The following is a 9,704-nucleotide window of genomic DNA, read 5'->3' on the forward strand; positions in this document are numbered from 1 at the left end:
GGCAAAATTTCATCTGTCACCTTGACGTGCAGTTGACTTACGTTTTCACTCCCAACATGTTACTGGTTTTTCATCCCACCAAGGTTCCCTGTCTGTGAAATATGTGATGAATGCCCACTATCCTAACCTTCTTTCGTAAATATACACAATTCACCGCCTACTTGGTTTTGTTTTGGCAGTGCTGGTGCACACAGGCTGCTGCACCTCTCCGCTTCCTTGCTTTCTTTCATTGTGTTAATTGTTTCATCTTGGATTTGGCTGTGGTGGGCTGGCAATCCCTGCCTGGGGTTTGTTTCCTGCCTTGCGCCCTGTGTTGGCTGGGATTGGCTCCGGCAGACCCCCGTGACCCTGTAGTTAGGATATAGCGGGTTGGATGGATGGATTCTGTTTTGATTTCTGGTTGAACTAAAATCTGGAGTGTTGCTGCAGTAATGCCTGCGGTTATGTTGGTTGCCCTCCCGACTCTTCTGGCTGCACTTTGTGCATCTCATGCTGTATGCCTGGATACTCGAGTGGATTACGGACCTGTCTGGCGTGCGCTTTCCTGTGGAGACCGACTGCCCATCTTATACAGTATTACTATCCCACGTAGTTTTTGAATTATAAACTCTCTGCACACTAGATAGATAGATCAGGTAAAACAGACAATACTGCCACCTCTTCCCACTTTCCTTGCTACATAAGCAATTAATAACGTTTCTTTATATTTATATACGGTGATCCCTCCTCGAAAGGTGAAAATCCACGAATTAAAAACCATACAGGGTGGTCCCGATCTAATTATGCAATTTTCATTCCGCTATAACTTATTAGGTTTATTACATAGATAATCACCTAAAAAATCCCATGACCATCGAGAAGTGTTCGAACTGACGACACGAAGAATCGTCTTCACGCCGAACTGGAATCGTCCCCGCGTAAATCAAAGTCATCCAGACGATCTGCATAATTAGATCTGGACCACCCTGTATGTTTATATGCTTATTTTTATATATATTAAGCCCTTATAAACTCTCCCACACTGTTATACAGCATAAACCCCTTATATTCTCTTAGATATTAAGTAAGATGAATTGAAATTATGTATGTAAACACACCGTTTATATACGACGCACAAACATACGTATCGTAAGATCATCGAGGAGTTTTATTTTATACGTAATACAATTTTAAACACATTGTAATACATATTTTAACAAAAATAAGTATATACAGTAATGCACTCGTTTTACTTACTTACCCAGTTATATTAGATAGATTAAGCAGGAGCAGATCGTTTTGGAGACGTAATGAAGGGCTTGACTTACGCACAGAGACAAACACAAAAGAGCTCAAATGTTAACTCTTTACACAGCGAAACACGTTGATGCTGAATGAGCGAGACGAGATTTCCTGTTTTAACGCAAAGCAGAATCGAATGCTGCTCTCCATCGCTGGGCCAATCAGTACCCAGGAACTTAACCGCGTGCTCTGATTGGGTAGCTTCTCAGCCATCCGCCAATAGCGTCCTTTGTATGAAATCAACTGGGCAAACCAACTGAGGGAACGTGTACAGGAGGTAAAAAGACACATCTGTGAACCAGCGAAAAATCGGCAATATATATTTAGATAGGCTTACATATAAAATCCGCGATAGAGTGAAGCCGCAAAAGTCGAAGCGCGATATAGCGAGGGATTACTGTAGTTAGTGCCTTCCTCCCTACTCTCAAAGTGCTTCAGTGAGTGGGGAGCCACTTCAGCCAACACAAATGTGCAGCATCCACCTGGATGATGCGATGGCAGCCATTTTATGCCAGTATGCTCACCACACATTAGCTGTTAGGGGGTGAGAGAGACAGGGGATGACTAGGGGGGCCAGAATGACCAGGCTTTGGGTAGCAGTTTAGCCAGAATATCGGGATAGACCCTACTCGTTATGAAGAAGGCCCATGGAGTCAGGACTTCAGTTTTATACTTACCTGAAAGACGGTGTCCCTGTCACTGCTCTGGACCATTGGGATCCACATTCAGAGCACAAGTTAAGCGCCCCCTGCTGGCCGCGCCAATAGCAACCCAATTCCTGTATTTAGTCTTCCATCCAAGCACTGGCTGGACCCAAACACACTTAGCTTCTGGTGGATGACCTCTTCTGAAGAGCAAATCAATCTATGTAGAAGCGCTATTGTGGTGAACCCTTCTAAGTTAAGTGCAACAAATGGCCGTCCTGTAATAGAGTAGAGTAGCCTTTGTGGACTTGAACCCGGACACACACAGACGGACATCGTTGGCTCCACCACACACTGTTTATATACAATTATATACAAATCACGTGCACCACAAACCCCTGTGCCTCCAGCACCGTTTCCCCAAATGTCCAGGCCTCACAGTCTCAATGCCTTTCTCCTGGCCGCCTCCAGTCCTCTCTCCAGCTCCGTCTCTCTTCCACCCGACTTCCGCCATCGACTGAAGGGAGGCGGCCCCTTAAATAGGAACCCAGATGGGCTTCAGCTGCTTCCCGGCACTCCTCCGCAGACACGCCCCAGTGTGGCGGAAGTGCCGGCTGCACACCCGGAAGCTGTCCGGGTGTCCCCTGTCGTCTATCCCCCAGCACTTCCGCCACACCAGGAAGGATATTCAGACACCGGGGCGCCGCCCGGCGGTGGCCACGGGTCCCTACAGGGCTGGGCTTCCAAGCCCTTTACCCGAGTCACCCAACATAACCAGGGCGGACGCCCCCTCGCGGTCCCCTCCTCCGGTCCTCCTGGGCGTCCTGGCCGGGTTCCAGCCCCGGCCAGATGCCACACCTTAAAAGCTTTGGCATACTGCAACACGCTTTTCCTGAAGTACACCATGAAGCTCAGGGTTCTGGTCACAAGTGGGTCACGTTTGCCAGATGTTTGCTTTATTTACGTGAATTCCGGATATAGATCTGCGTGTAGCCAACATTCTGCCGCTGACTTTGCCTTTCTTAACACAAAGTCCATCGACAGCAAAGCACTAGTACTGGATGAATTCATATGAAGGGTATCGTCTTTGTATATTCATTCCTCTAATCTGAAACATTACAAAAGCTAAGGAGTTTGCATCTCCAAATGGGGTAACTCTCTCTGGGCCTGTTAACTTTTTAGCAGCTTGTAACTCTGGTCCGTCTCTAATAATCCCGTCTGATCTGCGCCTTTCACTCTAAAACTGACAGGTGATCTGGTCCTTCACTATTCGTAGCCCCTCAAAGTACAATGCTTCTTTGCTACACTAGTTCGCTTTTGTTTAAAACCACAGATATCCGTCTCCATTTTTGCCTTTCCTCTATACTACCCCAGCATGTAACTGAGACTTTTGACAACGTTCTCCAGAGCCGTATACTTCTGAGAACGCCAGGGCGCCATTTCAGTGTGGATTGGTGATCGCAGAATTCTGAAAATGCAGACTTAATTGCGCTCTCAGTTTGTTAGTGATTATATATTACATGGCCCTTTCCTGATTGGATCCTGCTCATTAACAATATCTCATTCCCTGGTTGGTCAACGATCACGAAAAAAATAAAACATACTCCACCATAACGGATGTAGAGGGGAGTTGCTTACCATGGAGCTTGTTGTGTTGCTTACGTGTTTGCGTCTAAGTTGCATATCATTAGAATCGTATTTCTTAGAAGGCTGGCGTCCTTCAACCTCTGCAATAAGATGCTGCAGATGTTCTATCACAGGGGCTCCCAAACTTTTGGACGTCAAGTACCACCTTAGGTTAAGTGAGTTGTGTTGCGTACCACCCGCACCTTGTTGAAAGGGAGGGAGTACAGTAAGGGGAGTTTGGGTCTAAACCGCCCCGAAATCTGAATAAAAGTTAAAGAATTGGAAGAAATTATGCATAAAAATAATAAAAAAAATGTGTGCATGTACATAAATTGATAAATTCCGCCCCGAAACTAAATCCTGCCTTCGGCCTGCATGTGACGCAGTTACCGAAGACGAAATGGTATCGGCTGTGTGCTTAGATCTGGTGACTACGATGCGATTCAGCGGCAGTGCACGTATAACAACAAACGCGAGCGGGTTCTGTGAGGCAGAGTCACCGAAGACTAAATAGTGTCTGCATTGTGCTTTCATCTAGTGACCAAAAACTCAAAACAGTGAAGAAGGAGAAGTTGACTTCCGCGAAACGGAATTATGGTAGCATTAAATGAACTAAATACTGATTCGAATAATGGGTTTTATTTATTCAGATGTACTGGGGAGGCAGCATCAAGAAGAGGGACGCCTCACGCCTGGACAAGCTGGTGAGGAAGGCAGGCTCTATTGTAGGCACGGAGCTGGACAGTTTGACATCCGTGGCAGAGTGACGGGCACTGAGCAGACTCCTGTCAATCATGGAGAATCTACTGAACAGGATCATCTCGAGACAGAGGAGCAGCTTCAGAGACAGACAGACTGCTGTCACCGTCCTGCTCCACTGACAGACTGAGGAGACCCCACACTATGTGACTCGGGGGGTAAACGTTAACATTATACAAAGTTATTGTCTGTTATACCTGCATTGTTATCACATTTTTATCACTGCTGGGTGCCTCCCCAGCACACCACCGCGTAGAAGAGGGCGCTCGCCACAACTGTCTGATAGAACATCTGCAGCATCTTATTGCAGATGTTGAAGGACGCCAGCCTTCTAAGGAAGTATAGTCGGTTCTGTCCTCCCTTCCACAGATCATCAGTCCAGTCCAGTTTATCATCCAGCTGCACTGCCAGGTATTTTTAGGTCTGCACTCTCTTCACACAGTCGCCTCTGATAATCATGGGGTCCATGAGGGGCCTGGTCCTCCTAAAATCCACCACCAGCTCCTTGGTTTTGCTGGTGTTCAGGTGTAGGTGGTTTGAGTCGCACCATTTGACAAAATCCTTGATTAGGTTCCTGTACTCCTCCTCCTGCCCACTCCTGATGCAGCCCACCATAGCAGTGTCGTCAGTGAACTTTTGCACGTGGCAGGACTCCGAGTTGTATTGGAAGTCCGACGTATGTTGGCTGAACAGGACCGGAGAAAGTCCAGTCCCCTGCGGCGCCCCTGTGCTGCTGACCACAATGTCAGGTGAAACGCTTCACCACTTTAAATCACAGTAGTCTGGTCAGTTAATGTTTCAGAAATGGGAAGAACATTCAAACTTCACAAGTTGAGTGACTTGCCTAGTGTCGCGCAGAGAGGAGACCCCTGAATCAGTTTTTTTTTTTTTTTTTACTTTTTCGACTTGTGGGACCGAAAGGAGACTTAAAATTTAAATCTCTGCGGACCGATGGAGGTTTAAAATTGAATAAGTGTATTTACTCGGTATCATAATTTGCCCAACCATTGCCTGAAGTGGAAATACATAAATGCTAGTACTCTGTTTTTATTTCTGATTTATTTATTTTTTAATAGAGTTGGAGATTCAGCTGTCCAGATTTACAAATATTAGATACTTGGACTTTCACAAGTCAGAGTTTAAGGGTTTGGATTCTCTACGGTGGTTTTTGCCAACTTTTTGAGCCAGAAATGAAGAAGATCCTGATATGCTTGTTTAATGTGTACGTCGGATACATAAGACAGAACTTGACCTCATTTTTCGTTTGTAATGTTATCTTAAAAGTGTTCACATTGGCTAAAAAACATGACCAGAGAATTCAGTGAATTTTTTTTGTGGATTGGCAAAATCATTGTTATGGACCCGGTACTGGTGGTTGGGACACACTGATGTAGTTGTGGGTCTCTAGAATCCACAAGCCAGGCGCACTATAGTCATTGAGCAACTATGCTGCCCTCTACCACAGATCTGCCCATTAATTAATCTGTTTTCTGAAACCGTAATTTTATTAAACATATTGTTGCAATAAACTCCTGTTTATTTCGGCAGGATGGGGTGCAAGGCAGAAGCCAACTTTAGATGAGACACTACAGCTCACTACAGTCCCCAGTTAACTTAACATAGAACTGAATCAGGGAGAACGTGCAGAGTCCAGGAGTACGACTGAAACGAACAGCACTGTGCCGACCTAAATCAACGAGGGCTTATTAAATTGAACCAAAACAGAATTGCTGTCTTCATAGGGTTAAGAACGTCTGCTTGCACTGACCAGTGATTTTACTAAAGTGTAAAGTAGCTTGAAAAACAAGCTCAGGTGTTGACGAGCCTGTACCTTTGTGCAGAGCGTCACCGTTATCAGTCACTGACACACACAGCTTGAACAAATGTTTTTTTGTCTTTGCCTGAAAAGAACGAGGTTCATTTTGAAATATAGGCTACTCTTCAGATCTGCCGAGTTAATATTTGAATGAAAAGCGATTCGTTGGGTTGGAGGAGACTAACCTGTACATTGAAGTCACTTGTCACATGACAGGTCCTGATTTATATATTTTGTCACTGCAGTCCCTTTGACTGTCAGCATTTCTCTCGGCCGTAACGTTTAAAGTTTGTGCCCGCAGAGCAGCACACGATGTTAGAACAGCCAAGTCGGAGCAGGATTGTGTTATGAGTGGAAACCAAAAAAAAAAAAAAAAAAGCTAGCGGCTGCCTAGGGGCACTGCAGTTGGAGACCCTTCAGCTGGTTTTTCCAGCTTGTTTGGAAGTCAGCATGAAACAGAAACTGTTATTTATGTGCAGAACCTCGTTTTGTAAAGTGTTGTGCGGTGACTGCCTCACTGCGCTTGAAGCCTACTGCACTTGCCAGTCGGGCAGAGCCCAGTCCTGTGTGTTTCCTTCAACTTTCACAGAGTCCATGTCTGGTTAAACTGGTGACACTTCTTAGGCCTGTTACAAGGACGTATGCCAGTTCTGTCCAGTGCTGGCTCCTGTCTTGACCCCCCAGTACTGCTGGTACAGGGTCTCTGAGTCGAGAGAAATACACTGGCCTTTGGAGAGTTAATGTGAGGGTGTATGTGAGTGTGCCATCTAATGGGCTGCCTTTCCAGCTTTGCAATTGTCACTGCTGGGATGGACTGTAGCTCAACACACCCCTTCACATGGTAAGATGGGTCCGGGGGTTAACTCACTAGATGGCTCACAGACAGAAAGACAGTGTAGTTGGTAGGATTAGATAGATAGATAGATAGATAGATAGATAGATAGATAGATACTTTATTAATCCTAAGGGGAAATTCCCATACTCCAGCAGCAGCATACTGATAAAGAACAATATTAAATTAAAGAGTGATAACAATGCAGGTATAACAGACAATAACTTTGAATAATGTTAACGTTTACGTGGAATTGAAGAGTCGCATAGTGTGGCGGAGGAACGATCTCCTCATTCTGTCAGTGGAGCAGGACGGTGACAGCAGTCTGTCGCTGAAGCTGCTCCTCTGTCTGGAGATGATCCTGTTCAGTGGATTCTTCATGATTGACAGGAGTCTGCTCAGCGCCCGTCGCTCTGCCACGGATGTCAAACTGTCCAGCTCTGTGCCTACAATAGAGCCTGCCTTCTTCACCAGTTTGTCCAGGCGTGAGACGTCCTTCTTCTTTATGCTGCGTCCCCAGCACACCACCGCGTAGAAGAGGGCGCCACAACCGTCTGATAGAACATCTGCAGCATCTTATTGCAGATGTTGAAGGACGCCAGTCTTCTAAGGAAGTCTAGTCGGCTCTGTCCTCTCTTACACAGAGCATCAGTATTGACAGTCCAGTCCAATTTGTCATCCAGCTGCACTCCCAGATATTTATAGGTCTGTACCCTCTGCACAGTCACCTCTGATGATCACGGGGTCCATGAGGGGCCTGGGCCTCCTGAAATCCACCACCAGCTCCTTGGTCTTGCTGGTGTTCAGGTGTAGGTGGTTTGAGTCGCACCATTTAATAAAGTCTTTGATTAGCTTCCTATACTCCTCCTCCTGCCCACTCCTGATGTAGCCCACGATGGCAGTGTTGTCAGTTTACTTTTGCACGTGGCAGGGCTCTGAGTTGTATTGGAAGTTTGTTGTATGTTGGCTGAACAGGACCGGAGAAAGTCCAGTCCCCTGCGGTGCTCCTGTGCTGCTGACCACAATGTCAGACCTGCAGTTCCCGAGACGCACATACTGAGGTCTGTCTGTAAGATAGTCCACAATCCATGCCACCAGGTGTGAGTCTACTCCCATCTCTGTCAGCTTGTCCCTAAGGAGCAGAGGTTGGATGGTGCTGAAGGCGCTAGAGAAGTCCAGAAACATAATTCTTACAGCACCACTGCCTCTGTCCAAGTGGGAGAGGGATTGGTGTAGCATATAGATGATGGCATCCTCCGCTCCCACCTTCTCCTGGCATGCGAACTGCAGAGAGTCGAGGGTGTGGCGGACCTGTGGCCTCAGGTGGTGAAGCAGCAGCCGCTCCATGGTCTTTACCACATGTGACGTCAGAGTGACAGGCCCGGTAGTCATTTAGCTCACCAGGACGTGATACCTTTGAGACAGGGGTGACACAAGATGTTTTCCAAAGCCATGGGACTCTCCCCTGTTCCAGGCTCAGGTTGAAGATGTGCAGTAGAGGACTCCCCAGTTCCAGCGCACAGGCCTTCAGCAGTCGTGACTGATACACCATCTGGACCCGCTGCTTTGCTCTCTGCTCACCTGGGCTGCTGTTATTGTGTTATACAATATGACTTGAATTTTGTTGATGTAGGACTGTAAAGAGCAGTTATGTTTTGTTTAACATAGCATTCCCAAACCAGCAACTTCAGAGAGTCTTCTTTACCACAGTCCATCATACGTACCTGTATAATGCATGGGACATTTGTAAGGACTGAAATCATTTTATACTGTTTACGCACTTCTTTTTTTTTTTTTTTTAAATTGACTAGGGGACTCTGCCCCCCTGCTCACTTCTCTCGCCCACCCCCAGGTTTGGTTTACCGGAGATAAAATTTACAGAGATTGTTATTTTCATGGGAATTGTTACATATGAATTATTTTCACTTTTACTTTAAAACTTTTGTAAAAACAATACTTTATTTCCAGCCCCAGGCGTGGTAAAATCTCTTTCTCGCAGGATGTATAACGCTGCTCATATTGTGAAGGGGGGCGGCTGAACGCACGATAAGGAGAAGCGGTCAGATCATCTGCTGGCTTGCTGTTTTTGGCACGCTGTGTGTTCTGCTTGTTGCGCGCGCGTCGATCATTTAAAAGCCTGTACAGCAGCTGTCCTTTTGTCACTTTGCGTCTCTGCCGTTCACGTTGTGAATGTAGGTTTTTTATGGGGACTGGAAAAACTGCTGAATGCACGCTAAGGAGAAGCGGTCAGATCATCTGTTGGCTTGTTGCTGCTGGCACGCTGTGTGTTCTGCTGGTTGTGCTGCGCGTCGATCATTTAAAAGCCTGTACAGCAGCTGTCCTTTTGTCACTTTGCGTCTCTGCCGTTCGCTTTGTGAAGGCGGGCTTGGGTTGGGGGGTTGAACGGTGGTGAATGCATGCTAAGGAGAAGCGGTCAGATCATCTGTTGGCTTGTTGCTGCTGGCACGCTGTGTGTTCTGCTGCGCGTCGATCATTTAAAAGCCTGTACAGCAACTGTCCTTTTGTCACTTTGCGTCTCTGCTGTTCGCTTTGTGAAGGCGGGTTTAGGTTGGGGGGTTGAACGGTGCTGAATGCATGCTAAGGAGAAGCGGTCGGATCATCTGTTGGCTTGCTGCTGGAGCGCTGTGTGTTGTGCTTGTCGTTGTTTTAAGAGCTGGGAGCACATGAAGTGTCTCTGCCAAAAGCACTCCAACAACTGCAAGGTTAGATGACCGCAAACTTGTTT

The 9,704-nt window shown here is 46.5% G+C and overlaps 1 protein-coding gene across 3 annotated transcripts in view; it reads left to right on the forward strand.

The window, feature by feature from the left end:
- Positions 1 to 9,704, forward strand: part of LOC120540236 (filamin-B) — a 194,040-nt gene that overhangs the window by 4,594 nt on the left and 179,742 nt on the right. The gene's annotated exons all lie outside the window — the stretch shown is intronic.

Source organism: Polypterus senegalus, chromosome 12 (genome assembly GCF_016835505.1).
Source record: "Polypterus senegalus isolate Bchr_013 chromosome 12, ASM1683550v1, whole genome shotgun sequence".
Classification (NCBI taxonomy): Eukaryota; Metazoa; Chordata; class Cladistia; order Polypteriformes; family Polypteridae; genus Polypterus; species Polypterus senegalus.